Below are 25680 nucleotides of genomic sequence, written 5' to 3'. Positions count from 1 at the left end.
ACATGCAACCGTAGGATTGCTTTAATTCACATATACATACATACTTAGGCATACATATAGTCTTTTATGTGGGAAAACAATTCGTTATTTCTTTGGGAATATTCAGCTCAGAAAAGGCTAAATATTTTCTCATTAACTGAAATCAGAAACATTAGAAAGAGCCAGCCTCATTACTGCCATGTTTAGCTTATTTTTACCCATTTCCTGAGCAGAACATGACTAGATTTTTTTTGTTGTTGTTCTGATTAAAATGGGCACTAACTTTTTCAAGCTGTAAAAACAGAACTGATCTTTAAAACCTGCTTAAATTCATCACTAGAGTTCACAAACTTTATGAGAAAAAAATATTGTAGGTCACTGTATGAAAACTTAATTTGAAGAAAAGCTTTTCATCAGTTAGCAAAACCCCTTGATACCCAAACAGAATACACATAATGATACTAAAAGCTCGCAATGGAACTTTAGAGGGCTATCAAGCCATGAAAGTTCTCATAAAAAGACAAGTGATTAACTTATTTAAACCGAGCAGGAATAGGAGTCAAAACCACCTCTCTCTTCCTCCTTCTCATGCATGCAGCATTTTGCTTTGGAATAAACAGATCTCACTATTATAATTTCTCAGAGATGAAAGAAAATATAAGTAATTCAGTTAGTTAATAGAAAAATATTCAGCTGCTCACAAAAATAAATAATTCAACTAATAACTTGTTAATGTGAACTGAAAAACATGAAAATTCTTTTTTTCAAAAATATTCTGAATGTATTGATTAGTAAACTAGTGAGATTTTACTGGTTTGTATCTTTTTATACATTTACATAAAATTTATTTATAAAACCTCTTGATTTCACAGCTGTAAATAGTTAACAGCATTTTTAAAATTAGTACTTAAATCAACACAACCTACCAAAGAAAACTAAAAACTAAAAAGCTCTGCAACTGCTTGGTAATGTGTCCTTAATCAAGACAGAAGTAGTTGGTGGGATGTATTACTGTTAAGAGGATGTATCCACAGCAGATGAAAGTTTGCTCTCAATTTATGACCCCTAATAAAATCAATTAGATTAAGCACAAAAAGCCTAAGTAAGGAAATGGTAGCTAAATACATGAAGTTCAAAAGAAATAAAAGTTGTTAGAAAAGAATTATCTAAAGGTTTTAGGTCACTTTAGTCTTATAAAGAGCTCAGAATAGTTAGGCAGAATAAATATTTGTTTCACAAAATGTAACTTGCTTAAGATGTTAATACTGAACATTTTCCAGGTTGGCAGGATAACGCAACCATTTCAAAGCACACAACACAGACCTGCTTAGACTATGGTAGGTACCATGTCTGTGCTTAAGCCTGAGCGAAATGTTTTCATAAATCAAGGTGATACCTATGGAACAGAAAAAGAGAGCACATACTCTCCTATCAGGCAATTTACGAACAATGGAAATATGGTCCACTATTCTGTACAGTCCTTAGTATTCCATAGGCACAGTGTTCTGTATACAGTAGCCAGTATTTATTTTGTTCCTCAAATTAAACATGAAAAACAGTCAGATACTCAAGTGCTGTATTTTTTATTGCCTGTTGACTTGTCACATGAAACAGGATCCTGGGACATGACTACCATAATGCAAAAGTAAATCATTCAGGCTTTAGATGTCCTTGGCTGTCATAAGGGTTTAGAGTAATCGTCTCAATTTTTGTTTATCCTTCCATCTCCAGCAGCAGTTAAGGCTAGATTGTTATTTGGGGAAATACTACAGGGGAATAGTACAGGAGACACTCAAGTCTGGCAATTTCAGTGATAGCATATATAATTAATAAATAAATTGATAATTTATTGGTTTAGATCTTCATTTTTCATGCTTGGGCAGATAATGATTATTTGCAGAAACTTGCAGCACTGCCCCCCTTCCCAGCAACCATATAATTATTACAAACAGAACACATAAAGGGCCTGTGAATTTATTGTACAATTTTAGGTTTTCTCACTCACTTTGTTTCCTTCCACTTAGATTCACATCTAAGTAGAAGTACCCATGTGAAATACCCATGTGGCACAACCATCCTTTGTGCTTCTTTCACAACCAATGGTGCAACACAACGGGGATGAACCACTTCCACCAATGCAGATCAAAATATTTTAAATACTGCAAGTATAGGTCCTATTGGTGGGATGTTAAGGAAATTTTCTCCATCTCCAAATCACAGCTGATGTGTGAGGTAGGTACTACATGATCTAGGAAACAGCATGAAAGTGCAGGGCCCTATAAGAAAGCGCAGTTTTCTGGCACAGTGTTGGTGGATTGAAAGAAATAAACCTAATGTTGTCTTTCTGTAGTGCCTTTGGGAAAGAGTTTCTAGCGTGGACTATCACCAGGACTACAATTGCTTTTTGTTTTCAGAGGGAACTAGCGTGTTTATCCCAAAAGACTACACACAAAAATGATGGAGTGGGGGCAGTCAGGATCCAGTAAAAATGGAGCTACTTTAAAGCACAAGAATGCCCACAGAGATCAGCTCTACATAAGACACCATACACAGAATTAAGGAAAAAAACTTTTTAGATAATCACTTAAGAGTTAGCAAAGAAAATCTACCCAAAAGTACAAATATTTTAAATGGTTTTTGGGCTTTCCTTGTTAAATAGACTCAAATTTGATACCTTTCAGAAACATTTTGTGTAACACTCTAAAATACATATTTTCATAATGAAAACATTCAAGAAATAGAAGAAAATCCAACTTACTGGTTATTGTATACACATCAACATATAAATCCATTGCATACATTACAGCTACACAGTTAATTGATCTTTACAGTATGTGATCTGATATGCAGTATTTAAAATCTTGCAAGTAAAGTTTGCAACAGTGTTTTTCAACTACGTTGTAAGTATGCCATTAGCTTGTCTTGCTCATGTTAGATATCTGTTTATGCCATGAAGTTCAAACAAACATGTGACATCTTTAAATTCAAAGCAAGCAATTTGTAGGCTGCTCATCCATTATCTCCAAATGCGCTCTCTGTACAAGGTCTACTAAAGTAATGGTTCTTTCATCAAAGCCTAATGGTTTGTTTCAAATAATCAAAGTAGTGTTTATATCACTGTCCTCAGGTGCAACCATTTTGTTTCCAGGAGAACGGTATAGTACACGCTAATGTCACAAGTGATAAATCAAAGCAACTACATTTGTTTCTCTACCTTAACCAATCTACCCTATGTCTTCAACAACAGCAACAAAAAAATCATCCTGGCATTTGCACTCTGTAGTTTATTCCAAGAGTAGGAGTAATTTTGCAAGAGTAAAACACTGTATGCAAAACCACTCACTCATTCCTTTCTCCTAAACATAACAAGTATAGCTTGACTTATGTGGGAATTAGCACTGTTGTTATCTGAAGCCAGACAGGAAGATGCTTCTCCCCACTACAAGATCTCATGAATCCTGTGATTATTTTTATGCAGCATCCTGCTTTTGGTTAACTACAGCGTGTCTGACCAACTCAATTATCCAAAACACTATTTTCTTTTAATTTTTAAACTTGGCTATCTAAAGGTGAAAAAAAACTTGGAAATTCTTTAACTAGAAAAAACAAAAATCGAACTCACCTGCTACATTGGAAGATCTTAGACAGTTCAATAGCTATATAAAGTAGAAGTTAAGTTAGAGCTACAGCCACATTTTCCATTCTTGATTCTTTTGAAATACTTTGTTGCATCATTCGTAAGTTTTGTGTGTCTTAATATGATAAGATGGGAACTTCAGATACCCTGTGCACCACACTGGATTTGGTGTAGTAATTACTGCAGTGATGTTATTCTCTTTACCAAAAATGTGCTGGGAAAGTCAAGCAGGGAAAGCTTTCTGTCCAACGGGAAGCAGAACCTGCACAGACATCAATCGCGCTCTATTTTCAATTAAAGGAATGACACCGATAGCAGCAGTAGTAGATGCTGTCAGGCCTATTAGATACAGGATGAGAGTTGCCTATATAAACAGCTGAAGAGAGTGAGAATCATGGAATAACAGGGGATCAGTGATAGACACGTAAGCTGGAGTGAACCGGAGGTTCGCTTTATGAGTCTAAGTGCAAACCATCATCTTCATCAACATCCAATATCCAAGGAAAACTAATACTCACATTTCGTTCAAGAAAGAAGACAGGAACCATTGCATGATTGGCTGAGGTTTCTGAATGAAGAAGGCACTTAATATACTGCTGGGCCTTCGGAAAAGCTACCGCACTGAACACGGTCGAAGAACATCATTAGAATAGTGAAACCCCTTTCCAGCCACTTAAGTTTGGAAATTTGAAATGCAAGATTCATTGTGGAGCAAGTATCCCCCTGTACTCCAGGACTCCTCAGGATATCAGCCTGCTTCCTAGATGACAGAATTTAGTAAATTACCCACATCTGCCAGAATGCATCTCAGGAGTTACCATGGTGGATCCCAACACACAAAAGGAGGGAAATAAAAAAATGGGAATTAATACAACAGTAACAAATTCACATTTGGATAATTATTGACTTATGGAATTTCTGAACAATTAACACTAACTCTGAAATACATAAGCATAAGGAGACAAAAAATAAGAAAAAAATTTCAGTGATGGTACTCCACAACAATTTTTTTTCCAAAACGTCAGCAAAAAAGTTTGTTTTAAAGATTTTTTTCCTGGTTTTTGCCCCAGATCTTGGCCCATCAGCTGTTGAAGTTTAAAAAAAAAACCAAAAAAAAACCAAGCCTGACTCTTCTAACTGTTTTAAAAGATCTGGCTAATTCCTAGAGCAAGTGGAATTAAATGCCATGACAAAAAATGTTGAGCTTGAAGAGACTGCAGAGGTAACAGTTTCTGAGCCCTCCTTCTTTACACTCTTAAAGCACTACATCTATTCTTTTCCCAACCTTACCTGTAGATGCAGGAAGTAAGCAGAAATAAAGTTGGTGTCAGCAGTATTTATGTATAGAAAAGGCACATCAAGGAAAGCAATTGCCAAGAAAACTCTGCCAAGGTTTTGGTTTAAAAAATATGGCCACCAAGAAGTAGTATTCAGTCTGAGGAGGGAGGTGTGGGAAGAGAAGCCTGTCTGGCTTCTCCATTCTATCTATTTTCTGTCAGTCACTTGTCCTTAGTGCAGAAGGACAGAAGTTGTCTACTCAGAAGCAGCATTCAGGCAGTAGGCACCAAAATGAGTCACTAGCTCATAGATGCAGCGCACTGAGCAAGAAAGCAGACATGTGAACCTGAACACAGGGAAGCACTGGAGCACTCTTCTGGGCTGCACTCGTTTTCCTCTTCAGCCATCCCAAGCCCTGCTGCTCAGTTCCCTACCTCTCCACTTCTGAAGCCACTCACAAGGTGGCTTCAAACATCTGGAAAGACTACGGACAAAAAAAGTTAATGGTGCCAGAAGAGCTAGCCAAATAATAGGAAAAGAATTGCAGGGGCTAAGGTGTAAAAAGTCAGAAAAGTAAGAAGAGAAATCCCATTTCTCACCTTTCCTTGTGCACATCAAGGCTACTTGATGAACATGTACAACATGTTCAGGTATATCAAATGTGGAACCCCAAGGAGCAAGACAAATAAGAAAAAATATTTTCTCTGGCTAATTTTACCCAATATAGAATAAGCTCTACAATAAAAGTGTGAATAAACTGATTAAATCTGACATTAAAAATACATTCCTATCAACTTGCTTTTGCACGAGTCATCACAGCAACTAACTTTTTGAAAAATAAAGGAAACCACCAGATATAAATTCTCCTCAGTTCATTAAGGGGGGTATTTTATTCAGTGAAAAAAGCCTTGAAAACAAAGACTTACTTGGCTAGCCATCTAATACTAAATAGTGATTAATTTTCTACTACCAGACTCCCTATTAGTATTACTCCCAAATGTTCAGTTTAATTTAAGTACTTTCTGATTCATGAACAAGGGAATAACATACAGCTATAAAAAGGTAATCCAATCCTAAAATGGCCTTAACCCCCATAATCTGCACTTCAATGGCAAGGGAAGCTGTATAGTTTTGAAACTGTAATCAAGATTTTTTTTTTTTCAAACACACACACTGGAGCTGTCCTTTGCTCCCATCACTTATTAGATTACAATAAAACGACCGTGTTCTCTTTATGGTGGGAACACAGCGACCCTGGGGTGATTTATAATCTTGTGAAACCCTGTCCACACTGCTGACCAGACTCTCTTCTTTTTTTTTCTTTTTTTTTTGGAGGTCACTATCTGTTTCTTCAACTGATGTCTTCCTGCTGTGACAACACTGCTGGATAGCTGTCAGCACATAAGTATTTTTCAGACTACGCATTATCTCTGCACGCACTTCTTGTGGGTTGTTGTTTGTTGTGAGTTTGTTGGTTTTCTTTTTGAAAGCATTTCTGTGTTCGGTTTAGACAGAAAAACAGACCATTCTAAGAATGGTTCTAAGAATTTCTCTTCAGTCTGATGCCTAAACCAGAGAGGACAACAACTAAACAGAAATATACTGAACTGGATCTCTTGATGACAGAAATAATACTGTTTCTTCTAAACTTAACACACTACTATTGGCTACATATCATGCTACTTTTTGTCTCAAATGTTTTTGCACTTCAAGAATAAAATATCTGGAGTATTCCCTGATGAAAGTATTTCTTAGATGAATTAAATGCAAGTTTTGGGAAACATGTATTAAATGCTTTTAAGTGGCAAAGAGAGAAGCAGAAAGAACTAGATAGTATGCAAACAGTGGAGTAGAAAATATAAAGAAGTGAACTTGCAAATACTGAAACAAATGCACAATTTTGTTCTTTATTAAATAAATGCACATTGAGAATATATTTTTTAACTTTCCCCACCCTCAGCATGCTTGCTCTGAGCTACACTTATCTAATTCAGTCTAATGGAAAGCATCGCTAATTTTACTATCGACAAATATTTTTAGTAATGTAATTTAAAAAAAAAACCCAACCTTATATATTCCTCATATATTTCCAACTTTATTCCTCACACATTTTAAACCACTGCATTTTAAAAAGAAACATCAATATAAGTGTGTAATTTTATGCTTCTCCTAAAATATGCTAATATAATTTGATTTAGACATTCAAAAATTAATCATTAAAGATAAGTTAACTAGAGTCAAACAGTGACTTTGCTATGATTCCTAAGCAAAGACATCCTTGTACAACCTCAAATGAAAGTTCATGATGATAACAGCCACCCTTTCCCCTCACTTGCCTGTGCTATGCCAGGAATTCAGCAAATTGTCCAGAGTCCCTCCCTGTACAGCAGGGATTACATGCTATCCTGCTTTGGATACTGAATAGAGTTACAGATGCTGCCTCCCCCCAGTTTGACTGTCTGCATAACGAAATTTTCAATGCGGTCATAATTAGAACTTGACTCATTATTAGCAAAATTTTCACTGATCTGAATCTTGCAAGATTTGTCTTTTGAAGCAAATGCTCAGCTGCTCCACATATCTACTAGATCTTTCCTTTTTCTATGCAAGCTAGTGGCGTTTTATAACTACTTTCAATGGAAGTAGAAGTCAGGTAACTCTCACTTGAAACAATATTAGATAGCTACAAGTAAATACAACAGCTAATTGAACTATTCACAAAACTTCCACAACTTTCTTCATATGATAGACTCAAGCTAAACATATAAAGATTTTTTTACTGAAATGTAGCTGTTCAATATTGTAGTGAAGACAACAAAATAAAGCATTTCAATCAACTGTGCTTGACAGTTTCTTCACCTGCCAAATATCTGGTTTAGGAAAATAAAATTACATGCAGCCTTCACAATATTGCACTTGATATTTAAAAATTAAATAGGCTCATGCTGGAGTTAACACCAGCTCTTCTTTATTGTTTTATTCATCACTGTAAGCTATTTCAGAAGAATAAAAAAAGGATTTCACTTCATGGAGATAAGGACAAATTGATAATTGTAGCAAATAAGTCAGGTTGTCCTTTGCTCTCAAGGAGGTAACCTACTGTTTCACTCCTCTAAGGACTTGCTTAATAAGATGAACAAATTCTCAGGGAAAAAAAAATCAATTAAAATTGAGAAAAGTCCCCTAGGATAAAGTTAGTTTGGCAGTCCATGCATTTCTCAATCATTATTTCAGTTTGTTCTAAGTAATACATTCTCACTACATGTTTCTAAGTCATACTCCTTTCGGTAAGAAAGCACTTTCAGAAGTGAACTCTAAAAACTGATGCTGAATCAGCAAGGGCAGCTGGATAAAAGAGGGGCTCGGAACTAAGATACCAAATGGATGCAGAGAACACCATTAGAAACAAAATACATATTCCTAGGATTGCAAAATGAAAAGTCAATAAACGTTGCTCATATAAAAATCCTTTTATAATGGACTGTTCACTTATTAGCTTTTCTAACCAAGTTTTATAGAGCTTTTGCATTGCAGTATATCCTGGCGGAGTGGAGAGGTTATGCATCCATTAATTTGTTCTGTAAAGTACAAAAAGCTTTCACAATCTGCAGCCATGAACCAATGAATCCCACCTTGCAAGGACAATCATATAACAAAAGAGGAGAAAGCCAGGAATAGTTTCTCTTAAGCATCCTTCATCCTTTTTTGCTGTTATTTTTTTTTTAATCCAAAACCTCCTCTTACTTATTAATATGCAAAACAGTAACTTTTTTTTTTAATCTGTTGGATTAATCACTGTCTCAGATTACTCTGAAGGTATACTTTTGTATAACAGCACTAGTCACAAAAGCCTAAATATCAATCCCAACAGTCTAGCCCAACATTAAATAGTAAATTATAGCAAACTCATCCCCTATTTCCTATGCTCTGGATTAATAAATAAACAAGTTCTGGATACATTATCCCTTACATCTCAGAATATGGCTGCATGCTGTTATGTAGATGCTATGCTTCAGTCTACTTACGACTAGCAATTTCAACGATGAAGGAACGACTACAGGACTTTGAGAGCATATCAACTAAAGGGGCAATGTAGATAAAATTGTATTTCAAGCCAGAAGAAAATAGAAGTGGCTATGTTTATTCAGAGAAGTCATTAAAAAAAAAAATGAAAGAAAAAAAAAGAGCAGCCATTTACAGTACATTTCATTGGACAAAATCTTCATACAGACATGTAAGGTAGGATTCTGCTGTCTCAAAAGGCATATAAATTTATTTTAGTCTCCATGGGTTATTGTGATGGCTCCTAAGAAGAAACAGATCTCCTGCAAGTCACTCATTATATCTGCCTTTACAGGTGTCTCACACTCAGCACTCCTAGGCGTGGAAGCACCTCAACTGGCACTAGATGCTGATGTTTCGGCAATTAGACTGAGGTCAACTAAACTGGGATTATTTGTCCCTAACTTGAGACATCTAATAGCTGTCTAAGTCTAAACTCATATCAAGACTCCTTCAATAGTTAAAAGAATAAAGAGTGGCAGCTCTAGAAAGTAATTCATCTTGTCTATCTTACCATATACTCTGAGGAAATGAATGGCTTTTCTGGAGGCACTCATCCCTCTCCATTTGACTATAAGGAGAGTGTAGCTCAAATTAAAAAAAAAAAAAACTTTACATATCTGGGGCTAATGGACTTAAATTCATTCTCAATCATGCTGCTTTAAAAACATATTATGTTGCTTCTTACCAACTGCATGTAAAGGAGGAGCGTCTAAAATTAGATATCCAGAAAGTCGTTGTCTAAGCTCCTATTATTGTCAAAGAAGTTCTAGTCAAAGAAGGCTAGAAAGCTATTCAGTGGAGCAAACGTAGGTGTCTACCCTAAAATAATGACTCTTCCTTTGACTGCATCAAGTAATCCACCATTGACTAAACCCTGAGTTGAATTCCTTCCTATGAGTTTGATTGACTGCCTGAATATAGGAGCCTCGTGCCATCTGCGATGCCCTGAAGTATCCAAGACATGCAGACGAGCTGGCAGACTTGATAAAAGACCTGGGAAAGACTTGCACTCCTATGAACAGCAGCTGTAAAACAGATAAGATACCCTAGGGCCTTTCAAATGAATCTAGATGCCTGTGTTTATGCAATTGAATCATGTCCTACAATTCCAAACAGCAAGTTAATTTGGAGTAGCTAGAGTATGAAAATGATATGTTAGCTTACTTGAAAATAACTTCTCCATGTACAAGTCTCATATCTTGTTGGTCTGAAATGAGTGACTGGAAGATGTCCTCTTGTCAACCTACAAAACCTTATTCCTTCAGACACTTAACCCTGGATTTCACTGTATCCTGTAATAACCTCAGTAAATTTTTTTCATTTATCTGTGCTCTTAAAATAACGTTTTTATTTGGACAAATATAGCCACATTTTCAAAATGAATGGTAGTGTATGTGTCATACAACAGCTAGAAGAAATGAAGGAAAAGAAACTGTATGGTTTTATATAAAATCTATTCTTTGCATACAACATGTTTAATGCTTTCTCCATCATTATCACAAAAGTTTGAAATATTAGAAGCTGCTAAGATACTCCACCTGACAGACACCCCATAATGATAACCACAAATTTGTTATTATTCTGAAGGTGAAGAATAAGAAAGCATGCCATAAAAATTTGTTCTGCACTCCTTCTGTGATATTTTCGACATTTAAGCTGTTGTTACATGTCATTATTCTGTCAGTAACAGATCAACTATAAGAGGTTTTCCTTATATTTCCCCATCATTCCTTCCCTTTACCTCCAGTTCTTACTCACCTAAAAGTTCTCGTCCTTTGCTATAAATCACGTTAGTTCAGCTGTTTGGCTGGCTGTCTTCTGAAGCATGAAATGAAGGAGGAAGAAAACCTCTAAAAATCTGAAAAGCCTTGGGTCGGCTGGATTTGGATCTTGGTTTGTTGTTGTGGTATTTGCTTTTTAAATACAATTTATTGTATTTCACTGCAGCAGTTTAGACAGCTAAAGAAAGAATTTAATCAATACAATGCACAGGACAGAATCATTGGTAGGAACAGGGAAGGGAACCACTTAAAATAGCTGCCAGGTGAACAGTAACACAGAGCCACTCTCTTAGCTCACATCTAAAAACTACATATGAAAAAACTTAACTCCTGGTGTGGAGAACACAGCTGACTGCGTAAAGAAATAAAAATATGAAAGTAGACCAACAATACCCCATTTTTTCCCTAAAAAAATAATTTTTTTTTTAGTCATACTTTTGGATGGAAAAAAAACTGCCAAAAACTAACAGGCCAGAGAGAGGAAAACTATATGCTAAGAGAGAGTACAGTGCTGAAGTTTTTAAAACTGCAGAGACTGGTGGTCCTCTTGAACGCAAAAAAATTCTGGCATACCTGGAACACCAAGAGCCTCCCACTTCTGCCCAGGATATCAGGCATCACTAACCAGCTCCCTGATGTCCCGGAGGCTGGTGGCCCTATGCACAGAGACTACAAAATGCATATATCTGATGAAACACATGACTCAGAGGTCTTCTGAGCATGGAAATCACTGAAGTATCAGTGTCATCATCCACTTATGAATGCACAGTTTGGGTTGGCTTCCCAGCTACTGTTCTAACCAGTGAGAGAATAAAGGAATGCATTGTATGAACAATTATCTTCTACTGATAACTTCATTCTACAGCTAATAACAGTTAGAGGAGTAAAAAATCATTCTGAGATATATTGGTCATGATCAGCATCTCCTCCTGATTTGATTCACTAGAAGGCAAATGCAAAGATTGATCTAAAAATCAAAGATTGTGTTAAATGAGAGTTACAAAATTGTACTCCTGGGGATACCAATTTCAGACGTGCTTCATAGCTGGTATTCCCAAAATTTGATTCCTTCTCGGACCTTTACTACATTTCACATGTCTTGAGGCAGTTTCCTTCATCTCATGATCCTACTGCACGTCACTATGTTGGTTAGTTAGGTTGAAACTTTGATGTGAATCAAACAGGAAATAATTGGTCAGCATTCCTGGTGACTTTTCTTTTTTAAATCACAACCCACCTTTACTTACCCTTAATACTATAAAATCCCAGCTCTGGTGAATAAATATCAAGCGCCTAACCTACCTTTTCATCCTTAGGACACAGTTTTCTAAGAACTAGAATCCTAGTCTAGCCTAGTTGATTTTCAGTAACTAACATTTTCCCATGGTGTTTCTGTATGTTTGCTACCAGTAACCTTAACCTGATTTCTAAATATGAATAGCAAAACGTTGTTAAACGTTCATCAGACCTAAGAGATGATCATGCACTAACTGGACTAACATTGTTCAGGTTTCCTTTCACATAAAAAAAGCCCAAAACACACAGTAACCAGAATATAGCTACCTATAAGTGTTCAAATGTAAGTATGTGCCTCTACAACAGCTTAACTTGAGCTACACTGAGGCCACAAATTTATATTTTTCTTTTCCTTCTGCTCCAAGACAAGTACTGCCACCCCTTCTTCCATACAGGCACTAGAATTTGTTGCAAGACACTTTGAATAATTGGTCCGACTGAAAACTAGTTCTTCCAAAGAGGGGGAAAGAAAATTTTAATTTTCAGCTGGTCTGAGCAGGGAAACAACCTGCTTACCATATTCCTGTTTAATTAGAACACTGTTGTTCGGGACAGTGGAGAGTTCTTAACCTTGTCTAGCAGAAATGTGTTGCAGCCTGTCTTGATCTACATAAAATGAAAATGTGGTTATATCAGAGCATTCATCTCACTTTTAATTTAGCTCGCATAGGTGCGAATATTAGTGAAGACACTGCTGCACTGCCTTCATCAGGAATTGGCAACTGTAATGCTTGGTACAGGCTTTTAAAGGGACAATACCAAGGCTGCTAGACCACACTGCCAGACCTCCACTGCTCCTGTTACAAATGCTGGCAAAGTTACTGGCTCCTGCTGCAGTCACACTTACCCTGTACTGTGAAAATATACCCTATTAGTGGCTAATTTTTTCATGGGTGCTGTAACTAATTCTTGCTCCCCAAATGCACATTCTTACAGTGATGCTCTAAGCACAAAATACAAAATCCTAAGTTTCAAAAGGACCTCCAATTTTTGTGTCTTTACAGACTAGGAAAGCAAATTTAACCTGCATGTGACTCACTTCTCTCACTATCTTTTGAAAACTGGGTCTTCAAAAATTATAAAATCCTAATTTCAGAGTTTAAAAAATTTAAAAAAAAAAATCCCTGGGGAAAAAAAAAAAACCAAAAAAACACCTTTTTCCTAATTTTTCTTACTTTTCTTGAATGGCATGTCAGACTGTAAAACAAGCCCAAATAGTTGGATTTTAAGAATCTTGCCTTCAATACAAAGCTTTCCCTTGTAGAAATAAAGATACACCATAATCCATAACCCATTTTCTATGACCCTATTCAGATGGCTTTCATTCAAATAAATGTGTCCATTTCAAGTCTGAACCTGAACTACAGCTCTTCTGTAAAACACACTGAGAACCTCAACAGGGCATTCCTCCCAAGTGCACAACTGCCTCTAGTAACTATTAACTCAGGTAGGAAATGCAGCAAGTGAATCAGTAACAATTATGTTTTGTTGGGGACAAGACCTGTATTATGTAAGTTGAAACAGCTTCCTGGGCCGAGAGCACCAGCTTCCTGCACTGTTTGCTGCTGTCCATCACCAGATAGGCTATCAGAAAGCAATATGGTGGTGCAACTCAAGGTACAATAAGCACATACTAAGCAAAGTTATTTATTCCAGGATAGGTAAACAGTCCGACTTTATATTCCACAAACAACATGGAATTGTAGAATCATTAAGGCAGAAAAAGACCTTCAAGATCATCAAGTCCAACCTTTGACTGAACATCACCTTACCAACTGAACCACAGAATCCCAAGTGCCACATCCAGTTGTTTCTTGAACACTTCCCAGGATGGTGACTCCTCTGTCCTGGGCAGTCCATTCCAGTGCTTAACCATCCTTTCAGTGAAGAAATTCATCCTTATGTCCAATCTGAAGCTACCCTGGCACATCTTGAGGCCATGTCGTCTTGTCCTCTCAATAATAGCTGGGGAGAAGAGACCAACTCCCACCTCATTACAAGCTCCTTTCAGGTTGTAGTGAGATCTCTCCTGAGCTTCCTTTTTTTCCAAGCTAAACAACCCCATCTCCCTCAGCCATTCCCATAGGACATGATCTCTAGACCCTTCACCAGTGCTGCTGCCCTTCTCTGGACACACTCCATCACCCCAGTGTCCTTGCAGTGAGTGGCCCAAAACCAGACACAGCACTAAAGGTGTCGCCTCACCAGTGCCAAGTACAGGGGGACAATCACTGCCCTGGCCCTGCTGGCCACACCATTGGTGATACAGCCCAGGATGCCAGTGGCCTTCTTGGCCAGCTGGGCATACTGATGGTTCATGTTCAGCAGCTGTCAACCAGCACCCCCAGATCCTTTCCCACTGGGCAGCTGTCCAGATACTCTTCCCCCATGGGGTCGTTGTGACCCAGCTGCAGCCTCAGACCATTGATCCAGCTTGTCCAGCACCCCCTTCAGAGCCTTCCTACCCCCTGGCAGATCAACACTCCCCCACCAGGCTGGAGTCATCTGTGAACCTACTCAATCCCCTCTTTCAAATCATCAATATTTGACAGGATTGAGCAATACTGAGCCCTGGGGAACACCACTGGTGAGTGGATGCCAACTGGATGTACCACCACTCACCACAACTTTCTGGACCCAGCCATCTAGCCAGTTCTTATGCCAGCAAAGGGTGCATCTTTCCATGCCATGGCCTGCCAGCTTTTCCAGGAGAATGTTGTGGGAGACAGTGTCGAAGGCCTTACTAAAGTCCAGGTAGACAATACCCACAGCCTTTCCCTCATCCACCACAGGTAGATCACCATGTCATAGAAGGAGATCATGTTAGTCAAGCAGGACCTGCCTTTCCCAAACTCATGCTGGCTAGGTCTCATCATCTGGTTACCCTGTACATGTCACATGATGACATTTAAAATTATCTGTTCCATGAAGTTCCCCAGCACTGAGGTCAGGCTGGCAGGTCTGTAGTTCCCTGGATCCTCCTTACAACCTCCTTGCAGATGGGTGTCAGACTGGCTAACCTCCATGGAATGAAGGAGATTATTTCCTGCCCACACAAAAACCTACACATACCCCAAGCTCTCCATCTGGAACCTGTTAATTTAATAGTTGCAGTTAGTTGGGTCAGACTCTACAAACCAATGAATAAACAGCCCATGTCCAATGACAACATTAATGGACCTAAATTTGGAGATACAGATCTTAATGTTTTACTGCTATTGTTGGACAATTTGTGCTTTTTCTTTAGACACCTTATATCCTCCCAGTCCCAGTGAGTTTAAAATCTCAGTTGTTACCTTTATGCACTCTTCCCCTGTTCCTACACCTCAGAAATGTCATAAGATTTTCAATACCTTTAATAAAAGCCAACATTGCAGAAAAAATAACAAGTACCAGTAGGAATCTAAATTAAAAACCCAAGAATTTAGTAAGAAATTCTAATTCTATAATCCACTATACAAGTTTAAAGTATTAACAAATATAAACAATATACTTTCAGATAACTATCATCATAAATATGACTGAATGCCATAAACACGTTACAGAATCACAGGATGGGTCAGGTTGGAAAGGACCACAGTGGGTCATCTGGTCCAACCTGCCTCCTTAAGCAGGGTCATCCTAGAGCACATTACACAGCATTGCATCCACAAAGCCTGCTCTTTCCTGCAATTTGCTTACAGACTGTATCTGGTTTTTCATTTGAGAATGCAATGCATCAGTCAGATGCTTTCTTACCTTTTTTCTCATTAATTTCTGAAAATGTTTTATTACTGGACTATTCCTTGGGCTTGATTCAACAGTGTCAATTAATTGTTGGGTTACTCTAGCTTTAGTCAAGAGTCCTTAATCATGCATTTTGTCTCACACTGTTTAATACTTAATAGACATATTTGCTATTAGACTAAAGATTTTTTTTCCTTTTGAACTCTGGTCCTTCAATGACGTTTGATCCTGAAAAGTCGTAAGATACTGTACCTTAGAGCATGAGTGCATTAGTTAATGGATCAGACTTGAAAAGTCTAGTATTGTCTGTACTTCATGTCCCTATCTCAAATCACTTCCTTTTTTACTCTGGAAACAGGAACTATTTAAAATACTTAAAAGAGATTTTCACTAAAAGTGTCATTCTGATAATTACTCATGTCACTGGATCCTGACTTTTCTGCAGAAAAGTCATATAGCACAAATATACATAGTATTTTAAAAGCACCATACCTTAACAAATACCAATTCTTAAATAACCATTCTGACCAGACCTGCTTTTGGAGAGGACTAAGGCAAATGCTTCCTCACATTACAGTTCAGTTTTTGCTACTCTTTACTGCTGTTAAGTCAGCAAAACTAACACAATTTTGCTCATTCTGAGGAGTCCCACCCCTACTCTTGCAGCAACAGTATTATTAACAAAGTTCTCTTTGCTCCATCAAAATTTTAATCTTCTTTATATCTCTACAGTCCCACTAAACACCACCTTTGTTTACCAAGAAAACCTAGTCTGTGCAAGCTTAAATAAGGGCCAAATAAATGTTACTCATGATGAGCATCTGAAAGAAAAAAAACTACTGCAAAGGGAAAAGAAAAAAAAAAAGGACTGAAAGATTTAATGAGCTCAAGCGATTTAACTTATCAAAGAGAAGAAGTGAAGATCTGAAAGAACTACCCAGGAAACAAAATTTCAATAATGTAAGCAGCTGATAAGAACATAGCAAGCAAATGTAGCAGTTAAATAAAAAAAAAGGAAAAAAAAAAAAACCCAAAAAAAAGAAAACCCCAGAAGGCAGAGACAGAGACAAAGCAAACTTAGACTGATATGTGAAGAATCACAATTATTTTAAATCTGAGAAAAGTTTGATTACTCTTCCAAAATATTTCATTAAGTATAAATTATTATGGAACCTAAAGCAGCAATTCTAAAACTACATTTTAGAGACAGATCATTTATTTATTCTCTCCATATATTTATCTTCCTTCTGGCAATAAAGGTATAAGATATCTAAACCTGTCTTTCCTGACTGCTTATTCATACATTAACGAGCCTCACTCCTTTTCATGAATGCAGAACATCCAGTGCCCTATTTGTAATTTCTTCTTTAATTTCAGCAGTTTCTGAAGGAACTCCAAAGAAACATCTCTATCTATAAAATCACCTGAGCAAGAGACCTGAGCTAGCTTCAAAAAGTTAGTGAAAAAGAGCCATGCTAATATGTTGTTATCTATGATAAGATGAACACACTGAAACAAAATGAGAAAAAGCGAACTTTTGAAACACGGAATCAGCTCCTGGAATTATTTGGAAAGTGATAGAACATAAAGAGGAGCACAAAACCACATGCACCTTTATGTACTTCCAGTATTATGCTAAGGTGACTTGCCTACACACCCTATGAAGTAGTATAATTAAACCAGCCTGGATGAAGAAAGAGCTACAATGACTTTAGTGTGCTGCCACATTGAGGGAAAAAAAAAAAAAAGGCATAAAGTAGAAGAAATATATTTAATCTGAAAATTGTAGGAAAAAGTACATTAGATTAAAAATTACCAATTGAAAGTCTTTCATAGTTCATAAACTTAGTAGTGAAAATTATTTTTTAGCTTGCAAAAATAATGATCGTATTTTGTATTACATTTGCAGTTTTCTGAATTAAGATGCGGGAAAATATTTGGAGCTCCTTGTCAAATTTTTAAGGGAAATATTTTGATATGAATGATTAGGAGTATACACAGGTAAATTCCCTTTTGAACTGCTTTCATACTTAAACATCTTTAAGAAGGCATAGAAGCAATTATTTCTGTTCTGATAATTTTGAGGAAAAAATGGCAGTAAAACCACAAAAGGCAGAGTGGAGAGCATTTTAAGATTCACAAGAACACTCGCTTATCCAAGGAAATTCATTGTAGCTGATCTAAACCACATGCTCCATTTCAAATGGCTTATAAGATATCAGAGAATAACACTTGGTAAGACAAAAGCAGTTCAAAGTCTTAAAAAAATAGCTAGCAGAGATACAACTGTAATAAAGCTCTTTGAAACTAGCAAAAGCCCCAAATACAAGCTCATTTAGACATGAATCTATTCTTCTGGAAACCGATTTGCAAACATGAGACGTTTCCAGAGCAGTAACTAAAATACAACATAATTATGTTCCAAATAAAAAGAAGCATTTGATTGTGAGTTGTTTCATGAGCAGGTTTGTGGCACAGATCTGCAGTGGCAAAAAAAAAAGATGTCTGTTAAAGCCAACTATAAAAATATTATCTAGCTTTTCAAGAACAATCATGAACCTGCAGAATTATTCACTAAACAGTAGCAGAGATTTAATATTTATCTTTCTTACAACATATATTTTCAACAGTGGCTACAAGTACAGAAAAAACATTATTTAAATTGGAATTTGAGATAACTACAATTCTTACAGCTACAATACCTTAAAGAACTCATTCTTTAAAAACATGAACCATCATCTCAGAATAGTGATAATAAAATAATAATCACAATAATAACAGCAATGGTGAAGGATAGTAACGATAACTTTATTGACTTAAATCTCTCTCCTGCTCTTTATCTACACAGAGAAAAAGTGTTGAAAGGGTTTCTTAGCAGTATAATTAAACAAAAATACCCAATCAGCTAAATAACTTTTATAATTAAACATACATTATGGATGCTTAACAAGTGTGGTTTTATGTAGTTCAGCTTGGAGGTTAACGGCAAGATCTCCTTGTTTTCACCTGAAGTCCTGCTTGCAGTCACAGAAAATGCTAAATCAGTAACGAAACTTAAAGCATACAATGAGAAACACAACTTCAGGGGGGAATGGAAGTGATAGCAGTAAAAAAATATACATTGTTTCCACAAATATAAAATACGGCAGCTACCTTTACTCACAATTTTCACTAAAATAATTCCTAATTTCAGTGAGTAGTAATCCTGACAGGGGCCTTGATCATTTTAAATACAGGCTATATTGAAAGTAACATAAATTCAGCTTGTGTTTGAAAGCTTCTGAGGAACAGTTGCTTGGATAGTGTTCTAATATTGACCGGTCACAAAAAAAAAGCTAGAAAATGCAGACCTGGGCTGCTCAGTCTCAGCCAGTCTATACACTGATAGCCAGAGAATTACAGGCATGTTTTTTCAAAACTACTATCCCAGAATTAGCCTTTGAACAACAGGTATATTTGATATACCTAAGTAAGTAAACAAAATCAGGTAAGAAAAAAATATATATAAAATATTCCAAAAATATGTCAGCTTTGTACTTTACTATTTTTCAAGACTCTTACAAAATGGAAAGAGTGGTTGAGGCATTTTTGGTCAGGTCTCCCCTCTCTACCTGAAAGAGTTATGAAAAATGCAGATTCATTGAAAATGCTGGAAGTTGGAGGTTCCACCTGTTAACTCTTCTACATTCCAGATCATGTGTGGCAGGTAATGTAAGTGCTTTAGTAAACTGGTGCTGGGATCTCCTAAGGAAGCTGTTTGTTTCAGGCAGAAGAGTTGTACATGGTCTATTAAGTCCATGGGCATCCTGCTATTGCTTCCATATTCACTGCACCATAAAGAGCCAAGAAATCTGTATTCTAGGTATCTCATATAGCAGAGTGTTTAAAGCATTATTAATATAGCAGCAATAAATATGAACCACTAAAAGCTGCTGAATATTCAGTACTATGTGATAGAGTGATATTTGTTCCTGTTAAAAAAATGTGCTGATGTTCATAAAAGATGGAGCTCAACACCTTTCACACTGGAAGGCACACCCAATTCTAGACTTTACAAACAAAAGACTTATCACAAACATTCCTAAACCTTCTGACATCTTCAGAAATTCAGACAAAAGACATTCTTCTCAATTGTTCATCCCAGTAAATCTCAGACATTTCAGTGTAGACAAATGCCAAAGGAAAAAAAAATCCATCAAACAATTAAAACAACCTACTAAATTTCACTATATAACGAAGGAGGAACAGTGTGTGCTACATAATTTACAAAAACAGCAAGACATTATCATAAATCCTGCCGACAAGGGAGAAGCTGTAGTTCTTTGGTACTGGGATCATTACACTAAACAGGCAGCAAAACAAATGGCAGAAATGTGTTACTTTAAAATGCCCTAGTTTTTTCATCCAGAAGTTGTAAAGTTATTTCTACAGCATGAAATTCCATACAAGACATATACAAGTTATAATGATATCAGAGTAGGGAATATGCCATAATTCACAAATCAAATAATGGGCCACCCTAACATGGTAAGATACTCCCAACTTGCTGAAAAAGTAGCTGTCTTATGGTGACTTGGCATCAAGCCCATGTTGAAATCCCATCAACATAAATACTGCCTTCTTTGCATGCACAGCAGACCTTAATGAACGTCACTTCCAACAATACAAAGTACCTTCTCTCCACTGTGGACATTTGGTGGTATATAATATTACCATCTTGATACAGAAAGTTAAGCAGTTAAGCGCCTTACAGTTCAAAATACCCCATAAAGTCTACAAACCATTACTGACATCAAAAATGGACTAAAATAATTAATATTTCAGAATTTCATTAAAAATTAAGAATACTCATTTTTACAACTTCCTAAGTTTAGCAGAGTATGTTTTTCTGCCAAATTGTTTCACATTTAAGAAGATTTTTATTCCCAGGAAAATATTGCAAGCTGTAGAACTGAACCACAATTTCTTGTCTTCTTTTAAAAAAATGGACTGCACGTATCTTACAAACTCTTATAACAGGAACTAATTCTACCAGTAACAAGCTATACTACATACTCCATATACTTGTATTTAGAGCACAATGTATAGTATCTAAAATATTCAACTGAAGAAACTTTTCATCATTTATTGAAATCTGCAGTAATTCCTGGAAAATGCTATTTAAACACCATGATACACCTGAATTCTGAAACTCTTTAATTTCTGTGGTTTGACTGTGAAGAAACTGGAATGTTTTTAACCCGATTTCCAGCACTACTACTCTTAAATTCTTAACTCTGAGAAATCCAGCTCGAGACCAAATGCTTCTGACAGAAGTTATCATTCTTCATCCCAGTGAAGTGGTAGGAAAAATGAAAACAACAGGATAGAAGCCAATCATTCAACTCAACATTCTATGTTTCTCTCTCCATGATACCTTCTAATCACATCAATACAACTCCAAATCCTGCCTTCTTCTCTAAAAGCCTCTTTTGGCTATTGTGCAGCTTCAGAAACAAGACTTCTCTATAAGGCAGCCCTCTCTTGCCCGTTATTAGCTACTTCTACCCCCTACAGCATTTTAAATCCTTCCCCAGGTGTGAATGCCCTCCCCCTAACTCCCATTCCCCATTTAGTTCACATTGTCTGTGGTTGCTGCTGTAGTCTCCAGGGTGCACTGCTGGGGAATCACAGTTCTGCCCTGCTTTCCTTGCCCATTAGGTACCAGAAAACATTTCACTGACGGTGAAGATTGCAGGAATCAGCACTTACAGAAGTAGCTATTCTTATGCATGGATATGAAAAAGGGGAAGGAGGGTTCAAGGACACTAATCCCACTTTATCCAACAACCACCTGAAATCCGCGCTGTCTGTACTGTGGATAGAGCTAGTGGATGAACAAAATACTGGTATGTCAGTTAGAGAAAAGGCATGTGAGAAGAGCATATGCACAAAAATAGTCTTCAGATAATTTCCTGCAGCGCTCTGTCTGCAACACCAATAAAGCCATCAAGTATCTCTTTAGACTTAAAAGATACCAACTTCTACAGACTGTTGTCAAGTAAACTTAACAAAAGTTTCCAGATGATGAATACACAGTGTAAGGATACAGAGAACTTTGGTTTTCCTATGTAATTTCGTCCACCTACATAGCTTTCGGTTTTTGTTCTGAATGGCTGTTGTCACTGCCTCTTTCCACAAAAGAAGGGTACTTTGGGGGGCGGGGGAGGAAAGGAGCAGGGAGGTGGAAACAAATGCCTTTAGAATTCTTGGAAATCGGACTCAAAGTAACTAGCGGTAGCAAAACCCAGCTTGCTCTGCTTTAGCCAGACTGAAGGCAACCACAGAAAGAAAATAAGGGAGATTTCTTCCCCTCTTCCCTCCCCTTTAGAAGCACTAACAACTTTTCTCGTCTAGCTTAGCCACTGAAGGAGGAAAGTGATAATCCCTTTGAAATTCAGCACTTAACACCTATACGGTAGGTGATAATTGCTGCATTCCAAGAGGATTAGCGCAGTGGAACCTACTTTACAGTGAAGTCAGACCATTCTGAACAGTGAAGTTTTCCTAAAACCATGCCTACTCAGGGAAATTTTGAGTTTCCCACTGTTTCTGTGTAGACAAGGATCTTGTAGCTTCAGATGTCTTTCCATCACATCTGCAAAAAGCCACTCAAGAAACCAACTGGTGTTTAAAACAGCTAGAAGAAAGTATTCCTAAAGAAGTCCAAACTAACAAAATTTTATTGACATAGCTTGCGGAAAATGCTACACAGGCTAAGTCTTCTTACAGACAGTAGAATATTTCCATCATCATTAACATTTGGCAGGAGTATTGTGAACTAGGTCCTCACAGTAAAACAGCAGTCAGTAATTTAATACTGTATCAGAATCCAGCGGCCTTAGTTACACTGTCTGATCCTGCATAGCTATAGGAGATGCATTCTACGCTAATGCTGGGCTACTAACAGGACAAAAAAAATAGCCCACAAAAAAGCAAGAGGCGTGACTAGTACAAGCCCACTCAAAAAAGAGAGTAATTTAGGGCTTTCACTCCAGCAGCAGAGACTTAGACTCAAGTCCCAGAGTTCTTCCACTGTGCAGCACCTTCCAGAGAGCAGAGGATGCTCTGTAACAAGTGAGCTTCTCTCTCCAAACAAGCCAAGATATGCAGGGCATGGAGGACGGTGCACGCCCACGTCTCACCTTTCTCTGCCACCAGAACAATGCCAGAGGGAGCATCCAAAGGAGGAAATCAATGCTCTACCTCAGACACCCACCCCATTCGTTTTGCAATACACAGTAGGACAGCTTGCCAAGGTTTAGCAAAGCAGATTTCCAAGACAGAGAGGAAAGTGGCTTCCTCTCCCTTCATACATTTTTCTTTCAAAGATTTTACTCCTCCCTTCATTGCAGCTCACCTCCCTCCCCGAGTCCTCCTTTTAAATACAGCATTAAAACCGCCATGTAATCCACAGTTCATTTTCCAGGCTAGGCTCAGGGCACTGCCGTTTGGATGCAGGAAAATTTCATGGCAGACAGAGAATGACAATACATAAAACTAAAGCCATGTTTCCCCCACCCTCGCCCCTCACCCCCATCATTCATTTTTTTCCCCATTGCCCAATCACTTGTAGCAACACAACTGCTGATGAAAGCACAGGGTGATCTGTTTTCTCAAAACAGATGAGGATTAATAAAAATAATAATGAAGGGGAGACAGGAAGGAGGGGGGAGACAGCATTTTCAACCTAGACCTGATCCTGTGCTGAAAATGGTCACACACAGCTGTACAGGAGTGCAATCAGGGTGCCTGGAGAAAACAGAAGAAAGACAAAATTATCTAAACAAGTCCTGCTATCAAAAAAGGCTATAAATCCAGCCTTACCTCTACAGAAGGAATATAAACAACAAAGACCTTTATCTGCATAAGGAACCATTTATCTGATTCTTTTACCTATTATATTTATGTAATACATTTAACACATCACCAGCTAATACAGGGATTTATTTAATACTTGCTTTTTATTAACTTTCAAGTTGCTGTTATTTCCTCTCTGTATGAATGCACTAGATATTGATCTCTGCAAAAGAACAACCCCCTAGCCAACTGCCATTTATTTTAAAGAAGAAAAAAAAAATCAGTAAAAGGTTAATATGTTAAACTTGCTTATGTATAAATCTGTTTATTTGTAAACACATATGAATTTCTCTAAATTTCTATTGAATTTGTAAAGTATACCACAAGTTTTCTTGTTTCACTGCCACACATTGGTAACAAAGAGAAACTAAACTTAGAAAAGCTGCCAGTTGTACAAGTCAAAATTATTCCCACCTTATTACTCATACTCTTTTCCATGTAGCCCTCAGATCCTCTGATCATCATATATGGCAAGTGAGCACTTAGGAACAATGTCAAAGAAACTATTTCAACATCCAGACAACTTTTAAAACCAGACAACTCTTCAAGTGAAGATAACTCCCAACAGCCAAGTAGATTAAAAATGGTGACTGAAGACAGAATTTTCTCCTGGGCAAATTGCCAAATTTTTTTTAAAGGTAAACTCCAGCTTTTAATTATCATGAACACTCCTCCCTGTGAGCATTGCCACTGCCTGGATCTTCTTAAAAAGAAATAAAAATGGCATCCTATGACTGTGCTGTGGAGCTTAGACTTCCAGCAAGTACAATAGAGAAATTGCAAACTACTGCCTGTAAGCAGAGCTACAGAAGTTGAACTCTGGTATAACCAACAGGAAAGAAATTTTCTAAAAGTAAACAGTGCCACAGTCAAGTAACTATGGAGTGAAATAGGGGTAAAGAAAGTACATTTAAGTCTGGTTACCACTTTTCCTAATGGTAGTTTTTAGTAGTTACTCATTCTTCTGGTTTTGTAAATGAAATTCTCTACTAAGAAAGCTTAATCAGTGATGATTAACATCTTCTGATTTAACTTCCCTTCCTCCCTCAGTTCAAAATGACGTGAAAGTTATCCTCAGCCTGGCCTGTCATGGTGGGCAATGGTCCAAATCAAGAAAACTGGGTCAAGCATCTTTTAAAGCTAGTATTATATGCTTTAGTTTGCATAGTTATCTTTTTGTTTCTAATACAATACCGTTTCACACAAGATTTTGAATAATACTTTTTTCTAAGAGTGGAAAATTAACATTATAATAATGAAAACAATATACATCCACTTTTCTAAAGTAATGTCCATAACAAGATTATCTTCTTTTTTACAATTTATATGTCTACTGCAACATTTTATAATTATTAGAAGATACTCCAGGGCATATGTTGTGCTGGTGTACAGCGACTTCTCTGGTGGCTGAAATCATTCAGCCTGTGGACTTGTGAATCACAAAGCACCCAGGGCTTAGCAAATCCTTGTATGACACATGCCACGACATGTCTCATCGCCTCCACGCAGTCCTCGCACCCCGCCCGTATCACCAGTAGCCACACACTTAACTACAGATGGGCTGAGTGCTGCTGACATCACACCCCCCAAATTCACCCCTGCTCCCATCCCCACCTATCAAAAGCACAAGACATTTTTGTATGGGTTAGGCCAGTACCAAACTATTTGCAGGGGTGTCTGAATTTTGTTTCAGGGCAGCTGTGTGGATTTAGCAATTCCCAGCAGTCTTTAGTAGGTGTTTAAAACCACCTCAAGTTAGCCGAGCAAGTCATCTGTGTGGGGAGAGTACCGAGGAGTTCCTACATCAGACATTCCTGGGAGGTGCCTGCCCAAAAGCAGTGGGTACAACCAGCACTCTAATCACTGCTGGAATAATTGATAGCCCTGTCTATCCACACTATGACAGACAAAAGCTGAAATGTATTAAACATAGCAATCCATCATCCTGCAGATGGGTAGCAGGAGCCAACAGAGTTCAGAGGGAGTGACTCCTGCTGCTAACAATGGCTGAAGTACTGA

General features: G+C 37.4%; 1 protein-coding gene and 1 non-coding gene across 8 annotated transcripts in view; both read right to left on the bottom strand.

Moving 5' to 3' along the window:
* The window catches only part of DACH1 (dachshund family transcription factor 1), a 352745-nt gene that overhangs the window by 310121 nt on the left and 16944 nt on the right, over positions 1–25680 (bottom strand). The gene's annotated exons all lie outside the window — the stretch shown is intronic.
* Positions 22169–22271, bottom strand: MIR1743 (microRNA mir-1743). Its single transcript, NR_105663.1, has one exon. It is a non-coding gene; the product is annotated as a microRNA mir-1743 (primary transcript).

Source organism: Taeniopygia guttata, chromosome 1 (assembly GCF_048771995.1).
Source record: "Taeniopygia guttata chromosome 1, bTaeGut7.mat, whole genome shotgun sequence".
Classification (NCBI taxonomy): Eukaryota; Metazoa; Chordata; class Aves; order Passeriformes; family Estrildidae; genus Taeniopygia; species Taeniopygia guttata.
This window is presented reverse-complemented; position numbering and strand designations above follow the sequence as displayed.